Source organism: Thunnus maccoyii, chromosome 11 (genome assembly GCF_910596095.1).
Source record: "Thunnus maccoyii chromosome 11, fThuMac1.1, whole genome shotgun sequence".
NCBI lineage: Eukaryota > Metazoa > Chordata > Actinopteri > Scombriformes > Scombridae > Thunnus > Thunnus maccoyii.
In genome coordinates this window covers 20,951,785-20,974,041 of record NC_056543.1, presented here as the reverse complement: position 1 = coordinate 20,974,041, position 22,257 = coordinate 20,951,785, and the positions used below count along the sequence as shown (strand labels likewise).

The 22,257-nt window shown below is 40.0% G+C and overlaps 1 protein-coding gene across 2 annotated transcripts in view; it reads left to right on the top strand.

Annotated features, from left to right (window-relative positions):
- Positions 1-22,257, top strand: part of LOC121907022 (transmembrane protein FAM155A) — a 117,293-nt gene that overhangs the window by 26,331 nt on the left and 68,705 nt on the right. The gene's annotated exons all lie outside the window — the stretch shown is intronic.

Here is a 22,257-nt window from a genome sequence, read left to right as displayed (position 1 = left end):
GTTGTGCATGTCAACAGCATACAACTCCAGCAGACGAAGGTCTACTTCATTCAACACTTAGTCTTGTTTTACCTTGGAATCAAGGCCCACTCAGCTGTGTTAAACAATGAAAACTTACCTGTAAACAACAACACGGTGGAGACACATTGATTGAATCACACACATTGAATTGAATTCATTTGATGTGCACTGGACTGTTGCAGAAGGCCTGTCTCCCCCTCAGCTGTGCATCCTCCTGTGCTCGCTGTCCATGGTGCTGAAAGAAGGCTCCACGAAAGGCTTGTTTATTTAGCTGTGTAATTATTAAGTTATAGCCACTGTGTTCATTAGAATGGCAGGGAAGCATGGTTGTTTAGTTGACTTTATTTGCACACAGACCATGGCCAACTTCATGTCTTGGTTTATGCATAGGTGTGGAGAAACTGATTTGTCAAATCAGGTGGGTTCATTAGCTCTTGTTTGTCTGACACACTTGAGAGATGGAAAATATACAATACAGTGGTCATCCAAGAATGAGTGAGAATCAACGAAAGTATGGTTAGAGCTTCTCAGGAATGTGAATACATGGCCTGAAAAGGACAGTAGTGATTTATGATGTTAGTCTGGCTTTTACTCTATCTGGTATGCATTATTATGCTGCACAAACTTACCTGTAGCTGTACTTGTGCTCGATGGATAAACTTTTCACTTTTGTTGTAACATGTTGATGTGTTTGATGCACTGTAGCTTGATCAATTGTCTCATTTTGAACATGAAAGTTTTTGAGGAATTGTTATGACTGTTGTTATTCAATGTGTCCAAAGCTGAGGGAGCTGCATCATCACCACAACAGTACCATAACATGGGTCAGGGAATCCATCATAATGATCAAACAACCCAAACTCTTTTCTATAAAATGGATGTTGTCCATCAATCCATGTGTTTGTGAGGAAGGATATCAATGGAAGGATATACTAAGGATAAACATTCACAATGGGATCACATGCTTTTTTATGTTTGTTTATTGAGAGTCAGACCTTATTGTTATGCTTGTTTGTCAGAGAGTAAATATATTTCTTATACCATCTTATAGCTGTTTCCTCCTTAAGCCATCTAATCAGTAGTGTACATTTGCACTCCTACCCTTCGCTAATGTAATAAGACTCAGGCAGTGCTACAGCAGCCTTTTAGCCCCTTTAGCCCAATCTGAATTGCTAATCTGCTTCAGTGTTCAAGTGACCTTTGTGAAAGCACAGCACCCCAGGCCTGCATCACAAACTATTGCTCCTTGAGGAACCACTCTGCTGGACAATAAATACATTAGACAGCTTGAAACAATCATTATTGCTACTCACTCTTATTTTGCTTATTCCTCTCATCTCAGACCCCTCTCTTCTAACTACCACTCAAGGCTTATTTTCAAGCAGTTTACCTGAATAGGACCTGAATTACCTAAATAGGAGTAGCATCATATGGTGTTCCTGTGTGCTGCAGATGTGTGTTGTCAGTGTGTATAAGTTTAGGGGACAGGAGAACACATAAGGAATTAGATGAGAAGAAAGGAGAAGGACTAATGGAAAAGCTTATGTTTAAATAAGAGGTGCATTTAAATGTAACAGAAAAATACAATAGGCAGTACACACACAAACAGTGCACATGTGAAAAGACATAAGTCGTCTACTAATCTTCATGGGCAGATATTACCTTGTAGGCATTATCATTAAAAACAGTCAGTTTTGTTAGTAGAGTTTGCCAGTTAGTTAAGCTAGAAAATCATCGAAATTCATTACAAAACAAATAAATCACACTTATATTTTTGGATATGTGTTTGGTGTAAGTGACGTATATACTGCAGACAATAAAACAAACATTTTGTGAAGTTAACATAAAAATACATGTATGACCAAACCAAACTTCACTAAACAACTGGAGCTCGCTATAAGTTAGCTAAGAGATGGGTTTTCAATAAGGAGGGCTGACAAAATATCTTTCAACGCTAAAATGGTGTCTGTATCCTGGGAGATACAGGCCCTGATGTTAGGTAAATTGTTACATACAGTATAGATTATTTGAAGTAGTTAGGTTACACTTGCTAAGCTGTATGCACAGCACTCGTATACAATTCAGAGAAGGTATGGGCAGGATCTGCTTCAATGAACAGATCCTCATCATGTGAGATATAAATGCAGCATCAGATCCTGCATTTTCACTGGACAAAATGCTCAGAAGTGCGTTCCCTACCTTCTACTGTCAATAAGATGTTAGGCTAAGTTCGAGTTTTTTGCAGTGGCCATATGAACTATTTATTTATAAAGTTCATAATACTGTTCTACTTTGATCCTTCTGACATGTTTTGGACCTCCATTTTTACCCAAAAACTATTAAAACACATTAATGAGCCATTATGTAGACATGCACATTGTCATGTTATTTTTAGTTAGTCCACTTACAGTACACTGTCCTGCTACAATAAATACTCACTAGTGCTGCAAATGTGTATTAATCCGCAGCTGAAAATAGCCTCCAACAAATACCCTGGTTACTCCTGTTAGATCAAAGTTTTTGATAAAAACTGAATGCCCAGTTCTTTTAGGACATTACTATACATTAGTGAGACATTTTTTAAAGATTTACGAGACGTTCAGAAGGAATGAGGGCTTTGGGCTGCGAGCCACAGACAGGCTTGGAAAGTTTAAGTATCAGATGCTGCCTTTGACTGACTGAATTCCATTTCTGCTTCAATTTCAGGGTTTTGGTATTGTTCATGCTGGCTCGCTGTCACACTGTCATGGCTTACTGGGACTTGAAAGGAGTCATTGTTAATGTTGAAAAAGGGCCTAATGATGCAAATTGTTGGGGGCCGTACCTAGCCTGGTGGTACTTAGAGCTCCCTGACAAAAACCCATTTTTGGTGGACTTAGTGGACTTGTTACATGTAATTTGTTTAGATGGTAGAATGAAAACATGATTAATTGTACACATGTGCATGCAGGCATGTAGCATTAACGGAAGTTCACATTATTGTGAACAGTCGTTGGCTGCACTGACAAAGATCGAAACAACTTGGGTTAAAAGTTCAATAGTTTTAAAATTTCGGTGCAGTGCTGTGCAGTACACCACTTCCATCAGCACATAATCACCAGGAGAAGAAGAAAACACATAATCACATAATCACATAAGGATGATTGTTTTATGTGTGCTTGGCAAAAATTAATTGATGATTGCTACACTGTATCCCTCCTCCTCCTGTTCGTCTCTTTCTGTATCCTTTCCCTGATCTTTACACCTTTTGATCTCTGTTTGTATCTGTCTATTTCACACACACACACATACACCCACACACACACACACACACACACACACACACACACACACACACACACACATTCACCCACACACACACACACACACACACGCTCACACACAAAGAGCCCCATGTGCAGTGTTTCCTGCAGGTCCAGACCTGACTGTCCCTTCCGGTGTAATTTAATTTGCACTCCCATAATTCTCTGCTTCTCTGGTGGCTGTGTCTCCAGGGCTCCGTCTCAACATGTTGATCTTCTTTCTCCCTCTATCTGTCACTGTCTCTTGCTTACTTTCACATCCTCTCCCTCTTTGTCTTTCTCCCATCTGTGTCAGAGCTCTGAGGAACCAGCATCACATGGACACATGTCCAGTATCTCTCTCCACATCACCTCCATCCCTCTCTCCCTCCTCCTTATAGACTTACTTCCCATCAGGGGCCTTGGCTCGGCTCTCCCTCTCCCTCTCTGGAAAAATGTGGGTGTTGAGCTCTCTTTTCCTGCTGGAGTGATAGATACTGATCTAGGTTAAGGTCCTTTCCTTCTCTTCAATTACAGGCCTGTCCACACAGATCCCTCTGTGAGCTCCTTCACCCAGCCTCTCCGGTCCTCTGCTCATTCAATCACCTTCTCCCCCCCTCACTCTCTATTTCTACTATTCAGTTAAGTCCACATTTAATTTAGCTGTTTGGGTTCATGTGTTAACCTCACAATGACGATTGGATGAGTTGTACTTTTTCATTAAATAAAGCAGGATTACAAGAAGTCCCCTCATGAGTCTTACTGTATGTCAAAGCAAAATTAAACAAGATAAAATAAGCTAAAACTTTATTGGTCTCTAGGAAATCAGTTTTTAATTACATCAGCACAAGAAACAGCCAGATATGCAGGGAGAAACAGGATAGACATACAGGAAGTAGAAACAAGAGTCTACAGCTCTGTGCTTTGAGCTAAATGCTAAAATCAGCATACTGATGGGTAGGTTGTTTACCATGTTCACTGTCTTAGCGTGTTAGCATGCTAACATTTGCTAATTAGCATGAAACACAAAGTACAGCTGTGGCTAATGAAAATGTCAAAAACCAAAGTATTGGGCAAATTTAAATTGACCTGATGATAGCACTGCATGAAAAGTCAGAGGAACACCAAAGTTATTAAAATTCATCCCTAAGGGGACATAACTGTTAGCAACAAATTTAATAGCAATGCATCAAATAATTGAGATTGAAAGTTTATTCTTTACCTTGCAAACAGCAGTTGACAAAGCTTTCGATTTTATTATGATCTTCCTCAGCAGATGGAGTTTGCCCAGTTTTCATGGAGCTGTAGAAGTTCAAATTTCTATTTTCTGAGCACTTGAAGGACTGCTCATCCACAGTGGCTTAAAAGTTGAGATTGAAAATTCATTTATGATCATTTGAGGAACATTGTGTGACAAAAGCTCCAGAACAGCTAATAATCAACCTTGTGGTGACATTGTTTTTGTCAATCTATCCAACAGTGGTGAGGTATTCCACTCTGAACCGGAAGTGTCAACCTGCTGGTGGCTTTATAGACACAAAGTGAGGGGATCATCACAATCATTAGGATACATCATCTGGGGACCATAAATGTCTGTACAAAATTTCATAGCAATCTTCCCAATATTAGTTGAGATAATCAACCAGTCAAACAACTAACACTTCAAATACATACACATAACAAATAAATCAAAATCAAAGCTATATGCGGTACATTACCTGCACTGGTGTGCATAAATGTAATGCCTATGTCCTGATATTTCACATCAAAGTGACATAGAACAGATATAATATACAGTATTTATGTCCGTATTATACACTAAGTTTGGGACAGCTAGACATGCAGAGGTAGAAAACATGTTACACTATATTTGTTAAGGGTGACAGCTTTTTATATAAATTAAGTGACAGAAGGGTTTGACACAGCACATAATGCGCAGATTGTTCTGCTATCTGCATAGACAGCATGGCTCCCTGCAAGTCCTGCACTTTTCTCTTTTAGTCAAATTCAATTAGGGCTCTGTTGCTTCTCTACCCAGCTCAAATAGATCCAGGGAAACTCCCCTTCATATGAGCTGCCAGTGTTTGTTTCTCCCCAGGCAGGAGATAAGGGAATGTGTCTGTTCGAGGAGAACACAGCAGTACTCCCATGGAGACAACTCCTTGTTGTCCTCTATTCCCCGTCTATGCAGCACAATGAGACCATACAGCTCCCTCCTTCGCTGCCTTCATCCTCAGCTCCAATCAACACATCCGCACCCATTTCCTTCTCTCCATATTTTTCTTCCTCCATCTCTCCTGCAGGCCACTGCTCTGAAAAAGTCATTTTCCTCACCCAGTTAATACATGGAGGAGTGCGGTCCTGTTTGCCTCGTGCGTGGGTACCATTTACTGTAGGTCTGCTGAAAAAGTAAAGACAACAGTCCATGCTTGTCCGTGCATGTATGTGTGTTTTGTGCCTGTGTGCAAGAACAAGCTGCATGCACCAGGCACATTCACTGTAGGCCGTAGCCCTGCTCCACTTGAGATACAAGTTCACCCAGTTCAGACAGATCTATGACAAACAAATGATGACTTTTTCAAATGCACACTTCCTATCTGTCTCTCCTCTCTCTTTCTCACTGGTATGCTTAGTTGAATGATTTGATGAGTGGGTGATGTGTTGTTTGATTTTCTGTAACAAAGTGAAGAGAAAGAAGGGGCTAGAGGGAGTGGAAATGGCTGCTACTGATAACCGACTCCATACAAAAAGCATTTATTCGTACAAACTAATGATAATTTGAGGTGTTTAACAGCGGTCTCTATCTATATAATAACATCAGCATCTTCATGGCTTAATAACAATAATCAGTATGCTTGTGTGCAACAGATTTTGCACTTGTTTCGAGGATTTAGCTGATACAGTATCTGGCACTTCAATTTCATGCAGTGTTATTTGACGGTGAACAAAAGGACAATGACTTTAGATTAGACAGTTTCACGTTTCGGGTCTGAAGTTCTCCTTTTGTGCTGAGATGCGCATGTTAATTCAGCTCTTGTGTGTAAGCATGACATTGATCTGTAGACTTCAATTATTTGAAGGCAAGAGAAATTTCTTTTGAGTGGAATGAGTCATTGATGAAAATGGAATCCATTTAATCAGGACTTCATTGAAGCAGCTCTGTGGAAGTCATTTTACGCAGAGAGTGAAGTATGTGCTATTTAGTTACTATTTTTGGAGTAACGTCAGTAAGATGTTAATTGTTGTTGTACACATCGGACAAGAAATGGAATGGAACGGCACAAAACATTTCAGTTATGATCACTCCTACAAGTAAAGGCATTTGAATAATGAATGAATTTGAGCCGAACAGGGTGTTTTATGTGAAATTTCTCTTAAATAATTTAATGAATGTGCGTTAAAGAATAAACACTGTCATGGTTATCACAATACTTAATATAGCCCATAACATGAATTATTGGTGGCTGTGCAAAAGTTGGATAGATTAGGCTGAAAAACAACATTTGATGCTGCAGAATCCATCTTAAACAAGTTTATAGTGTCATAGTACACCACATGTTGAAAAAGGTATAACGAGTCTCTCCAAGACACATAGGCTATTTCATCTTTTGTCCTCACAAGTGCCAGTAAGCACTCTGGAAATAGCTACTTATAGAGCCTGTCCCCTGCGATAATGACAGGTGAAGTGAAATTAACCTGCATTCTTCCAGTCACAAAAGCAACAGGAAGAAAGCAGAACATAAGGTCATACAGACGACATGACATGTTGCAATAGCATTCATCTGATCCCTGATTGGTGCAACCGCTGAATGATCTGTGTGGATGAGAGAGCATTGATCTGATATTGGTGAGGGAGCAGTTTGAGTGAGAGCCTGTAATGACGTGTAAAGCTTTGGTCTTACTAGTTTATTCGTGTGAATCATGCATGGATGGATAGTTAGCTACCTAGGTAAGCTGCTAATGCTAGTTATTTTTCGGATGTTTTTTAGCTTTACCAAACAACTTCAAGTGCATTACGACCCCATTTGTATTGGAGGGCTGAACCTGATTTGTATGTAGCTCAGGAGAACCAAAACAGATTGTGATCAGACGTGTGATCTGGCTAATGCAGATGCATACACACTATGTGGTTAAGTCATCACATTTGGATTTCATCCGGATCGAATTGAAATTACCCGTTAGAAGAGGAGAACAAAAAGAAACTGACAGAGGTGATAGTTAAGTGTGCTGAGATAGCCACAGTCTGAGCATCACTGGAAGAGAGACAGAAACCAGTCAGAGTTCCCAGGCTCTGGTGACATTCTCACATTACTGAGTCATCATCATCATCTTCAGGTGCTTGCAACATGTAATGATTCAGAGAGAGCAGATCACAACTCTGTGAGAAGAATAGTACACATACATGCAGACACATGTCTATAAACTCAGACATACTGTACATAGACAACATGAGCAGACACATACTGTGTACCAGTGTCACAGGCTTGTAATGACGGGCCATAACTGTCACATGACATAGACACTAGACATTGGACAGCAGTATTTCCCAGCAATCACTATCATGATTAAGTAATCAAAGAAATAAAACGTTGGGTTACTTAATGTAATCCCTGGTTTTTTGATAACAGAATGAGGTGTTTCACTATGGGGAATCGCTTCTGATGTGACCACTACGGAAGATCCAGTAACACCACGTCTGTCTATGACAGACAGGTCGACCCGTGGGGAGGCACCTCCCACCCTTTATTTTATGGTATTTTCTGTTATTTATATTTATATTTGCTGTTATGATATCTATGATAAACATAGTCAAAGTTCCAAATCCTGAAGTTACCATTGGTAGGTACCATTGTTGAATTGAAGCAAGGTCACTACAAATGCTATGTGTGTCACAGCAGTGTCTTTCTTTAATCACAGACGGGAGAGACCTGCACTACCTGTGTTGTGGCAGCACGGGTATGGGCCCATTTACAGACTGCACTACCTATATTTATGCCAACACCACCACACACATGAGCCTGATAACAATGAGACGCTAGCAGCAAATAGAGGAGGGGATGGAGAGCGAGAGAGAATGACAAAAGAATGGTTAGATTATGGGAATACCCAGTGATGTGTGCAGCATGATGGGCTTGTGTCAGATCCCCTGACATACTGTATTTTCTCTAGGTTTTTATACAAACAATTCATTTGAGCACCTGGTCCTACTTAATCCTTTCCATTTTAATCAGGCTAGTGTTTCTGTCAATGGATGAGTGTGTGTGTGTGTCTGTCTGCTGAGTGAAAGCACATGTGTGCATTTATGAGTGCATGGCATGTTGTAATCGTTTCAATTGTTATTTGTCATAAACTTAGTATGAAGAGTGATAGGAGCTTTAAAGGAACAGTTAGACATTCTGGGAAATACTCTTATGGACTTTCTTGCTGAGAGCTGAGAAGCTCAATACCACTCTCACATCTGTACGTTAAGTGTGAAGCTAAGCTAAGAGTGTCAGTTTAGCTGCATTGTTGGTCAAGTTACTTGAAAAAAAATCTTATCAGTTACACACAAGTAATTTTGTTAAATTACTAATTTGTTAAAATACTAATACTTTTATTCTATTAATACACTAATCTATTATACACTTCTATTAAGCTGCAGAATATTTTCTTGATTAATCTATTACTTATTTTGTCTATACAGTGTCATAAAATTGTGAAAAATATCTTGTTTTATCCAACCATCTGTCCAAAACTAAAAGATATTAAATTTACTATCATAAACCACAAAGAAATGCATCAAATCCTCCCATTTGAGAAGGTGGAACCAGTGACTGTTGGACATTTTTATTTAAAGAATGACTGGAATGATAGAATGACCACCTAAATAGTTGTTGATTAACTTTCTGTTGATTGACTTATTGATTGATCAATCAATTATTTCAGCTGTGGCTGCAGTGCCTTGATATGCAGTCGACCAGTGGTGATAGTCAGACATAAAAGCATAGGAAGGTTGTTTATAGTTGTATAACAAGAGTATAACAAGTGTGAAAAAACATATTATGCTTTAATCTAATTGTTTTCAGTCATAATTGATGTATTTTTAAAAACATATTTTACAGGCCTATTGCTTTTTCAAAAAAAACAATCACAATGACAAACAGCATATAACCAAAAAATGACAGTACAAAGTCGACAAGACAGCAAGCAATAAACAAATCAAAATTAAAATCAAACAGACATCGTCCACAATGACAACAAAGTAACATTTAGAGGCGCAGGGCAACATCTCGCCTCAAAGATCACGCGGTCAAGCACATCCTCAATAAAGGAAGACTATACAGAGGCACAGTCAATGTGGTGTGATGGGAGGTTTCCATGTTGTAAAATGTTTTACTCTCATTCTCTCATTCTCCTCAAATAGTAAGTTATTTTCTCTTGGGCTGTACAGCTATTAATTTCAGAGAGCCACATTACAGTTGGGAGGCGGGCATCTGATTTCCATTTTAAAGCAATACATTTTTTAGTAATTGCCAGAAAAATTCTGTGAGCCTTGTAGCGTAGCATTTTTAAGGTTGAAGTTAGTAAAGTTACACAATAAACCAATCTCCAGATCCAATGGAAAGACAACACCATGAATACTGGATAGGGTGTCACATACCCCCTGCCAAAACCCCTGAAATTTAGGGCACTGCCAAGTAGAACGTAGGAGTGTTCCATCATCTAAGCCACATTTAAAACAAAAGGGCCATATATTGGAGTTGTATTTGTGCAGTTTATATGGGGTGATATAGAGCTGATGCAAGAAGCTAAATTGTATCAATCTATATCTAGAGTTTAAAGTTGAGGTGACACCATCTCTGCACAAGTCATCCCGTAATTCCACATCCAGATTTATTCCCAAGTCCTTCTCCCATCTAAGTCTGGATCTGTCAAGATCAGGTACTAAAACTCGACATAAGAGCTTTATACACTCTAGAGATAGTTTTAAATAATGGTTGGTCAGCATGACACAATTGTTCCACAGATGTCATGGTAGGTAAATTCCACCAGCTTTTGTGGTTGACTCTGATAAAGTTGCGAAGTTGCAGATAGCTGAAGAAGACTTTATTCGTCAAGCAACTTAAACTGTTCAAAGGACATAAAGATTTCTTCCTCATAGCAGTGCTCTACATGACTAATGCCTTTCTCAGACCATAATCTGAAGATACTGTTCTGAAAGATCATTGGTAGCAGTCTATTTCTCCATGAAGGGGTTTTAGGTGAAAGGAATCCCTCTTATTTGAACAGTTCATGCAATTTGTACCAAATTTGAACTCGACTGGATGATTAAAGGAGTATCTGTTACAGTTTTAATTGACTTTTTATCCCATTCATACAGCAAATCTGTTGATGTCTCCTCATTCATCTCTATCTTTTCAATGTTGAGCCATTATCAAACATCTGTGCCAAAAATCTGGATTGGACGGCATAGTAATGCATTTGAAAGTTAGGGAGTTTCAGCCCTCCTTCGTCATAATTCAATTTGTCCATGCTGACTCTTGGAGTCTCACCATGCCAAATAAACTGTCTGATCAATTTGTTGAGAGAGGGAAAAAATGCTGTTGGGCATAGATCGGAAGTGACTGAAACATTTATTGGAATCTAGGCAGGGTATTCATTTTGATTCTGCCCAGGAAGGTGAGTGGCAAATCTATCCATTTTCTCAGATCCTCCCCCAGCTTCTGCAACAAGCTGGCTAGATTGAGTTTGTAAAGATTTTTAAGATTGCTATCCACAAAAATAATAATAATAAATATTTGAAATCCATAGGTGACCACTTAAAAGGGAACTTATGTTTGACACTGTTATAATCAAATACAGACAGTGGCAGAATTTCACTTTTGTCAAGGTTGACCTTGTATCAAGTAGATTCTGTAGATGGGAAAGGGAGTTTTCAGGATTAGTTAGAAATAGGATAATGTCATCAGTGAAAAGTGATATCTTGTGCATATCGGGGCCAACCTAAAAGCCACCAATATTAGAGTAGCCTTTAATGGCCTCAGCCAATGGTTCGATGGTGAGCATGAAAAGGGTGGGGCTAGCTGGGAATCCCTGTCTGTTGCCCCTATAAAAATGGCAAGGATTAGAGGTAATCCCATCAGTAATAATCCTAGTTTTGGGAGATTTATTAAGTGATTTTTATCAAATCAATAAACACAGCACCAAAACCAAATTTATCCTAAACACAAAATAGATATGGCATTGAGCAAAACTGCCAGACTTGGTATTTTATTTATATTAGTAAAATGGATTATGTGAAACTATTGCCCTAAGTTATTGGAGGACAATCCATTAATTATAAAGCTCATTTGATCGAGATTGACCAGCAGGGGGAGATATGTCTCTAACCTCTTAGATATCATTTTAGTAATGATATCTAATAATTTAGTAATGATGCTTGGCTAATAAAAAACAAAGGCCCAGCTGAAGCCCAGACTATAGCTAACGTTAGCCAAACCACCGTCCGTGAGTCCGTCAGCATAAGGATGAATGTAAAGCCATCCCTGCTACCAGTCACATTCAACCCGCTGATGTCGTCACAGATGTAAGAATCGAGGGATCAGGTGTAGAGCCTCCTACTAAGAAGAGAAAATCAGGGGCAAGGCCATACAAAGACTATTTTTTGAAATACGGTTTTGTTAATTGTTCCAATCCAAACCAGGAAGACCCGTGTGTGTTATATGCAGCGAAAAACTTCCAAATGAGAGTTTGAAGCCAACCAAATTAAAAAGACATTTGGAAACACTTCAGTGCGGATGGAAAATAATCCATTGGATTTCTTTCAAAGGAAAGCATAGGTTCGGCTGAGGTTCTTTGTAGAAATGTGACATTGAACGACAAGGCCCAGCTAGCCTTCTATATGGCTTCTTACTGTGTAGTCTCGGAAAAACTGCCCCACACTATTACAGAAAAATTAATCCTGCCTGCCGCAATAGATAGATTTAGCACAGTTATTGGCGAAAAGTCAGCGGAAAAATTAAAATGTATTCCTCTGAGTAACAACACTGTTTCCTGAAGAATTAATGACACTTCAGACAACCTTGAGGAGCAGCTTATTTCAAGACTAGAAGCAGCAGGGGATTTCTCAATCCAGCTTGATGAGAGCACAGATGTCTCAGATTGTGCATCTTTGTTGGTTTACGTAAGGTACGTGTGGGAAAATGAATTTGTGGAGGACTTGTTACTGGAACAACAGGTGAACAAATATTTGATGTATTTAATAACGACATGATTACAAAGTGTGGGCTGGACTGGGGCAATTGTAAAGTCATAACAAGTGACAGGACTGCGAATATGACGGGCAGAAACAGCAGGATTGTGAAAAGAATCATTGTTTCATTCATTGACAGGTGATCAATGAATGATCTTGACAAAGCACTCCAGCCCTAAAGTATGTGAGAAGTTATCCATGTTGTGAACTTTATTAAAGGCAGCACTCTCAACTATCAGCTTTTTGATCAGCTGGGGGCGGAACACACACACTTACTGTTTCATACAGAAGTGCACCGGCTCTCCAAATGCAGAGTTCTTACCAGAGTTTATGAACTGAGAAATGAAATTCATGCTTTTCTCCATGAGAAGAAGTCCCCCCCTTTCTGATTTGTTCACTGATGATTGGCTTCTCACATTGTTGTATTAGGCAGATCTTTTAACGAACTGAATTTGAAATTGCAAGGACAGCACAATGATGTTTTCTGAAATTGGAAATACGTTCTTGCTTTCCAAAAGTCCCTGAAGCTGTGGCTTGCATGAATCAGACTGCCAAGACCAAGCTGCTACATCTTTCCCACTGTTTTACAGCGCATAGATGAAAATGGTGTCACTAACTCAGATGTGAAACATCTGACTGAACTTATTCAGACACACATAGTTGCACTCTGTGGTCACTATTTTCCAACAGAGAGATATGACATTTTGAGTGACAAACAGAAGATTCAAAATCCCTTTAAATTTGAAAGCCCAGAATCATTGCTGGAGCTGGGACTAACTCCTGCTGAAGAAACAGCTGTTACAGCTGAGCAGCGATCGCACGCTGAAAAAGAAGACATGAATGCATGGCATTATCTTCGTACTGGATAAACATCTCATCTGAATATCCTGTCTTAAGTAAGGCAAGCATTTTGCTACTCATCCCTTTCACAACCGCATACAAGTGCAAAGTGGGATTTTCTATTTTCACAAAAATAAAAACAAAACACAGAAATCGACTGAACGCTGCATCCGATATGCTTGTTGCGCTCTCCTCTTGTACACCGGACTGGAATGCAATACTAAAAAGCAAACAGGCCCACCTATCACATTAGCAAGGTAAACAGCACATGATGGACCTAATAAAATTTGACGTGGAATAGACCTGATGTGGTTAATCAATTGATTGTTGACTGTTTGGATCAATTATCTTATAACAATAGCTGCACTTAACACAAGCCTACTTGTTCTGATAGTAGGTATGAGCATTTCAAAAAACTTTCAACAAGAAGCATGTTTTTTATAGTACTGAATATGAGTATTATTCTGATAATTGTACTTATAACATTGAATCTAATATGAAAGGCTAGCGTATGTTCTGTTTGTTTTGCTGAAGAGAGGAAAAAAACGAGAGCCTATTAACTCTGCCTAAATGCACTTATTTTGTCTCATTTATAAAGTATTTAACATGTGTATATGTTTTCAATAAGATATGCATAAAACAAAGTCATGATTTATCATTTATCAATCTTAGAAATGGCAGTAAAAATGGTCAAGATAGTTCATTTATGCACAAATTCGCTAACTGATATTTTATTGTTGTCTGGTAAATATGGAAATCAAGATTGCATTGTTTCATGGCTGTTTCAAGGGTAGCATGATGAAAGGCTACACTCGTGTGATGCAGACTTTTTCAGTCTTTGTTTTTTAGTCATTTCCAGTAGAGGTTTGTACATGATTGCCTCTATTTCTCCTAAAAAGCATTTTCCTGGTGGGGTGGAGAGACCTCTAAAATAGCATTTAGGCCTTATTACACTAAACACTTCCATTCAAGCTGATGTAAATTGTGTTGTCCTCCTCACAGCCCCCATTATGAAGCAAAGAGGCTGATTATTCACATCATTACTCCAGTGGCACCTAGCAACCACCTTACCACTGAGGAGCCCTTTCTGGTGTGTGATCCAGCCCTAAAGTATGTGAGACCTTCATTTGGTGGTCTGATTGAGGATTTTGTGAGTGGGTTGAAGCTAAGCGAGCAGTATCCTCACCCCTACCCCTCCTCCAGTCTGACGAAGTAATTTGATTGTGGACAGAGCCGGGAGGGGCAAAGAAAGAAAGGTTATTGATGGGTACAGCTAGAACACGGGAAAGGAACAAAGCAAGACAGAAGAGGAATGAAGGAGAGCTTGACCTGATGATGAGGGTCTTATCGGCACCTTTTTGTACTGCTTTTTCACCTAACGTGTGTATATGTGTGTGTGAAGTGGATGGATGGTGGCGGGGTTAGTGGGGTTTTTCACCTGCTCAAGTTTCCCTCTTTGTCTAAAACCCATTTGTCCTCTGTTGCGTCTGCCATTTGTCAACTGCAGCTGTGTCACTCTTTCTTCACCCTTTTACTCCACCTTTCCCACTTTTATGCTTTATTCTTCTTTTTATTCTTAACATCTTTTCCCCACTTGGAAATTACCCGTAGAACATGGGTGCTGCTTTAGTCCTGTCCAGCTTTGTCTCTTTTGTTGCAGTTTTGCTTTACAGTGGCACTGACAGACCCTGACTGACTCTCTGTAAATTATTCATCTGTCATTGACTTTTCAAAAGCATTGAGGAGGAACTGGAACACTCCTCTCCCTAGCTCCCACACCCTTGTGACACTTTGCTGTACCTCACTTTTTTTTAAGCACACACACACAAACGAAAGCACGTGCATGCCCACGCATCCACTCATGTAAAGCGTGTGAGCACATCCAAATATACACACAAACAGAAGTAGGAGGTATCATGTTTGTTGGTCTTCTTTTGACCCTTTTTGACCACAGGAACTTTTCCAGGAACCCTTCAGGCAATCAAGAACAGCAAGAACCTAGTACAGGTTTTCATTTCTGCCCAGCAAAAAATCCAAAGGCAACACCATCTGATAATCATAACTCTTCAGATTAATTCTGCAGCAGTGAATGTTACTGACACAAAAAGTACTGCTATATGTATACATCCTTCATTCAGATTGTAAACAAGCACTGGGTTTATGTGGGAGCAATATTGAAATTCAGTAAACATTTATGACTTCTTGAGTAGTCCAAAAAAGAACATAGATAAAGGCAAAGAGCTAGTGAGCACGAGAAATATAGATTTGTTTATACAAATTCAGCAAAAGCACCAGAAAACACACTCATAGCTACTTTGGAGACAACCGTCTTTACCTTTATGGTATTTTAATCTCACCTCTGCACATTGTCAAACATCATAGGCACACAACAGCAAATAAAAAGGTATTAATAACCCATGTCCCATTGAATGAAAACACCTTCAGCAAGGTTGGTGCTTTTTACTCTGTCTAATCTTTGTGGATCTGGAAATGTCATGAAAACCGAAACTCTAAGGTGCTAAAATGTCATTTTAGTACCCGATTTTGTTCCTGGGTTTTTTCCTAGGACTTCCAGGAACGATTTGATCAAAAAGGCCCATTTATGGGTGCATGATGTGTCAAAGTTAATGCTCTATGCACCACAATCTGTCTCTCATCTGCGTGTACCCATGTGTCCACAATCCAAAAGAGCACAGCTGACACAGCAGTTGTTGAGTACCTAGACAGTAGGGATGAGCTTAGCATAAAATTAATGTGCTTATGGTGTCCAGACATCCATGGACAAAAACCAGGTCCAGGTGTGTGTGCGCTTTGCTCTAACCTGGAGGGCATGCATGTTCCCTCCGAGTTAGAGCAAAGTAGGGGACACGATATGTGTAGATATTGTCTCTTCACTGTAATCCTACAGTTTGACCTCCGTAATGACACTTTCTCCACACTGCTCTTGCTGTTTCCCCTCTACCCATTTTCTTTTTGCAACCTTTCCATTCCTCTTCTTTTCATTTTGTCATGGTGGTTACTCGTCACACAATCGCTGCCCCCGTTTGTCATCTCCTCCTCCTCTCCCTATCTTGCTCCCTGTAGCCCTAATCCTCCTGTGCAGGCTCTTAGCTGGATAAAGCTGTCTCCCATCCTTTCTCTTTATGGCAGGATTTACAGCAGTACCTCTTCATATCCCCCTTTTAGCACTCTTACTGTAGCTTCCACTGTTACAAGGCCGTGCTCTTTGGAGAGCATAAAATTCAGTTGCGCAATGGAAGGAAATCCCTGATGGTCTCTAAAAAAGCCCAAGTGACCGTTACTTGAAAGGGTTAAAAAAAAAGTGAACTATTTTATCATATAATGTTATGAAAATCTCACTGATTTCAACAGAAATTGGAAATAGAGAGGTTAGGGAAGGATATTTTGAAAATTGAGACATTTTGATTCTGGTGACACACATTTATGTTTCCACCAGCTGTCTAGTGAACACCAGCCTATGACAGAATATAACAGCATATAGAGCTGTTTGTTTGTAGCAAATTATTTTCACAATGAGTCTTTGGGCTTCCTATTTATTCTTATCGACCACCTTGTGTTCACTTTCAGTTGGACAGTAAATGTCTGGGCTCCTCATTTTTCCTCGGTGTCCCTTCGTCCTTGGTGTCAGTTAATTGTGGTGTGCACTGCAGCACCTGAGCAAAATGTGCCATTATTCCTACTGTATAATCCAGTGTATGAGTTTTTAATTAGAAAAAAAACTAGATGTGAATTCCTTAGAGAATTCCTAAATTTCTTACATTTAAGACTGAATGATGTGTTTTTTTGTTAGTAGGTGGTGGGTGACTTTCACAAACAGATTTATTGATTTCCTCTCTGAAAGTAGGGGTTAGGTTTTGGATGGGAGAGAGTGGGAGGTGGAGATGTCAAGAAAAAGGAAGACATGAGGCAGGAAGAAAAGACAAAAAGGGGAGTGAGGTCCAAAATTGACAACAGAATAATACAGATGATGCTTGGAAATGGAGACACATGAAGAAGGAGGATGGGCAAACAGAGGGAGGGCTGGTGGGGGCTTGACCTTACCCCCCCACACACCCTCCCAATCTGAGATTAATGCATTCAGTGAAGGCACACAGATGCTGGTCGCACAACTGTGGCATAGGAAATGATAGTGATTGATTGGTAGGGGAAAATGAGGGTCATATCCTGTACAGAGGACAGCAGGACTGTTCTCTTTCATCACTATACCTCCAACTCCATCAATCCTCCAATCATCACCCCCCACACACCTATTATCCCCTCCTTCCTTGCATGTTTTATCAGCTCAGCCTTGATATCTCTGGTTCTTACTTCTAGAAATGCACCAAACCGACCTTAAATACCCTAATGCTGATTTGCCAAATCAGGGTATTTGCTGATTTGCGCTTTTTCTCTCAAAACATCTGTAAATGTCTCTGTTTTGAACTGATTAACATATGAGTAAGCAATTACAGATCACTTCTTACTGTAAGTGATGTCCATACAACAACATGCTCTTTAGGCTTGTGAAAATTTGATTTATATTGTTTGCATAGGATGATTATGAAATTGTGTCATTACATTGCATCAACATCAGGACAACAGAAACAACTGTGTTCTTGTCTAACACACAAAATACATACAGTAGTATGACAGCTGTTGTGAACAGATACAGACCTGTCAAACAGTGCTGAGCGGCTGTGAGCGGTGGAGATCAGGAAAAGGCTTCCCCCAGCGTATTACATGCTTCTATATCTCTTCACCAAACCACTTCAATTGTGCGTGGCTCCGTCTTTTTGCTGATGCTGCTCCTACAATGGTACTTTTCAAACTCATGTTGCTAACAAGCACTGCAAAGTTCTTGCAAACTGACTGTGAAAGGATAAATAAATCCTACACTTGTCTTGTACTTACTCTATTAACAAGATTTCTGTCCTCAGACGTCCTTTTGCTAAAAGTTCATCGTTAATAAGATGTAACATCAGCCCTCGTTTTCTGAGCTGTTCTCTTTTATCAAGCTTTGTTAAAAATCTAATAAAATGTCTTCCATCTATGCGTCTGTACAAAAAGTGCTGAAAATGTCTAAGGGCATTTTCAGGCCTGTGCTTTTGAATTGGACTCTGGTTCGTTTCCTCTTGGTGCGATTTGTTCAGGCAGGTCAACACACAGCAAAAAAACAGTAATCGGGTGCAGACCAAAACAGTCGTACGGAGAACATTTGAGGAAGAGGTCTCATTCAAGTCCCAAACGAACTCGGGATCAGTTTGTTTGTGGTGGGAAAATGATCCAACCCAACTAATAGGCGTATTTCTGTGAATTGAACAGTTGCTAGCAACTAGCCAGAGAATCAGTTGAGGTCAGACATGGACTAGCACAACTAAGAACTTTGTATTTGGCCACAAGACCTCCTCCAGGACTTTCTTCCTGTGTTTACATTCTTGCTTCCGCCCCAGACAATACCTATGAGCGATGTGAACATTCTCATGTGGCTCGTGATGCTGCATTTTGGTTTGCTTGGATTTCTCTCAGGGTGAAAAGAATCAAACCAAGGGGAAAATGCACCAAGTTTACCAACTCATCTCCTGATTCTGACCAGCAAACAAACTATAGGTTTGAAAATGGCATAAATCTACTGTTAGAAAAACTATAAGGAGTAAATCTTTGGTAGCTGTCAAGACTTCCAATTTCACAGTAAAGCTTTTGCATAAAAATGCATTTATTTTAAGCACATGCAGGAAGTGGCAAATTTTCAGTGGTTTCTTTATGAATATTAGCTTACTGCTGCAAATGAACGGTGTAGAACATAAAACTGATTTAAAGTAGATCACAACATCTGGCTGATATTGATGCTGAAAACCAATCCAACAGTTCACATCAGTACATCCCTACCTTCTCCCCCTGCCTGTCTGGATCTCTCTGTTGCAATTTTTTTCTCTCTCTCTCTTTCTTTGTGTGTGTCTCTCGCTCTTGAAGCTGCATGAACACTAGCACGCTGCCACAATAGAATAAAGAGAAAATCGCAGGTGGAGCACATGATACTTTTACTTGTGAAACTTCAGCCCCATTTATGTTTGTTTGTCGACATGTGTGAGTGTGTGTGTGCATCATTGTGTTCCTGTGTGTTCTTGGGGCTCAGTGTAATCACAGCTCTAATCTGTCTGCTAGAAGTCTGTGTGTGGGTGACATTAAAGTTCTCATTAGCACTGTAACTCAGCACCAATGTCACTGTGAAGACACCAACGCCACATCCACTGCAGCAAAATCTACCCACCATGTCTGCATGTGCATGGGTATGTGTGTGTGTGTGAGAGAGATTAAAAGCTTCTTATGTTAACAGTTCGAATGATTTCTTGCACCCATTCCCCTCATTTTCTTCTGTTAGTCGTTGTTAATGTGCTGTCGATTTCATTACTCATGCAGGCAAATTTAGATAAAACAGTACCCGAGTGCTTCGTTTAATAGCATGCACTATTAAAAAGTTGGGGAATAATAAGTAACGTTGCTTGATTTACCGGATGAGATGAATCATGTCTTGCTGCACCAGATTTTCATTAAATAACTCAACAGTTCTCTTTAAAGACACACTATTTGATGTAGCTTATGCTGAAGTAAGGCAGGATGAATGAGAAAGAAGATGTGGAAAGAAGGAATAGTTGGGAAAAAGGAGAAGGAGATAGGTTGCTATGGTAACAGGAAACGGGCTGGAATGGAGTGAAATATGTGTAGTCCATTTTGTGGAAACCACAATAAATGAGTTACTATACAACACAAGGTCTACCACTGCTATCGTACACAGGAATGCGGGCTATGCTTCTGTATACATCTCTTTCTTCTCATCTCCCATCTTTTGTCTATTTCTATAACCATCCTTTGACCCATCTCTCAGTGCTGCTCGAATAAGCATGGCTATGAGCGCTCTGCACCAAGTTAATCTGAGTTGTTTGCAGCATATTAAGTAAAAGAACCAGAGCGAGTAAGAGAAGTGGGTCAGGGGAGGATATGGGAGTCTGCACTCAGGCCGGTTCTGTCTGATTTCACACATCCCAGCTAATCAGCCTTTAACATCCTCGCTTGCTCCAGCATGCTAATGCACAAGCAAGCTGCTATTTGTACTGGGTGTAGAGTATAATGCTAACGTGCTAACAGTCAGCAAACTAGCCTTGCCTTTGGTCTTACCACTGTGTTGTAGCACTGGCACACTGATACACATTTGGTTTGGACTCTTTTGCTGTAACATTAGTAAGCTAATGTGCAGTCTGGTTTCTCTGTTGTTAGCTGTGAGAAGTAGCTTTTATTGAAAAAGACTAGATTTTGTGGTCGAGGGTGACTTTCCCTGAATGAAGGCTTGGCATGTTTAGTGAAAAAGGCAGCAGAAAATGAAAGCAAGAAAAAGAGTGGACGGGGTGATAGCAGATCCATCAGACTTGCCTCTTGTGTCCTTGGTGACACAGATCTGCAGTTTTTTTCTGCAGTAAGAACAACAGAGAAGAAGCGAGACAGAGAGAAAGAGCATACATTTCGAGGGTCAGGGGCTGAGACAAACAGTAAAGCTCAGGGAGTGAACATTCAGCACTTGCAGTGGGACTTGGCTGCTACAGGAGTTTATCTTTTTTTCTAGAGGAAATTGGGTCTCTGATTTGCATTATGCAGCAACCCCGCTGCAAAGCCTGCCCTGCTGCAAAGTGCAAAGTTGACAAATATCAGCTCTATATTCAGTAGCTGGACTTGATAGTGTTGGTGTTGAAACAGATAGCTCTGTTATTTGGCCTTTGGCCTGAGACCATGTCTTTTCAGTTGTTGTTGGTGTGTGGAAGTGGGGTGGGGAGTAAAAGCCTGGGGATGCAGCTCTGGAGTTGAGTTTAAGAGTTTGGGCTGAGATTAAAGAATGAATGCAGAAAGCTGAAGCAAGATGATAATGATGGAAATGTGATGTAAAGCGTTGGACTACTTTGACATTGTTAACAGTTGTCTTCTAATATTTTGGGTTGTGTAAGACTCAAGTGACACTCTATGAAACAAAAAGAGCCTTTTCCAGACATAAAATGGACATAGTGCTTACTTACAGCAAGCCTGTTGTGAAGGTAAATGAGAGAGCAGGCAGGTTCACTTATATGCAGAGTTAGCTTGACGACTACCAATGTGTTTTATGACTGTGCTCACCTGCTGAGTGGTGCTCTTGTTACATCAGTGTATTATCACTACAGATAAAGATTCATGAGTTGTAACTCATTTCTAGCTAAAACAGTCCAGTTTCACTCAGGCATGCATCACTTGTACTGACACAGTAGGCTTGGGCGGTGTCTAATTTTTCATTACGTAAAAGCTGAGCTGCTGATGATAGAAGTCATTGTAGCATGTATGACATTGTCTAGCCTACAATGCTGTGTGTCTAATATGCAGTTAGCCTACTTGAATACTTATGGCTCATAGAATAATGAATAGATGAGGACAAGGAAATAAGTTCCCTTTTTCCATAGATTCTTGCTGGAGGATGCGACCCAATGACACTTGTTGCCACGGCGGATACCGTCACATGGGCTGAACGAAGATCATGTGCCGGTGGTGTTACCCTCTTTAGCTTCAACTTTCTTGAGGCAAATAGTGCACACAGCTTCATCTATGTTAGCTGGCTCACCTTTAACTCAAAACACTCCCAAACAGGGGATGAGGCATTTTTCTTTTTTACTAGTCCTGTAGCGTTATCCCCACCGCTCGCAGTTGCTATCTTTCTCAGCTAAGAGGTCTGTTCCACCAGTAGAGACTGACCTCTGGTGGCGTGTGCTGTGCACCACAATACTTAACCTTGAGACAGCATCTCCATATCAGTTTAACAGAAAGAGGAGCGTCTGTATTTTTTATGGTATTGAAAATCATACCTTCAGGATT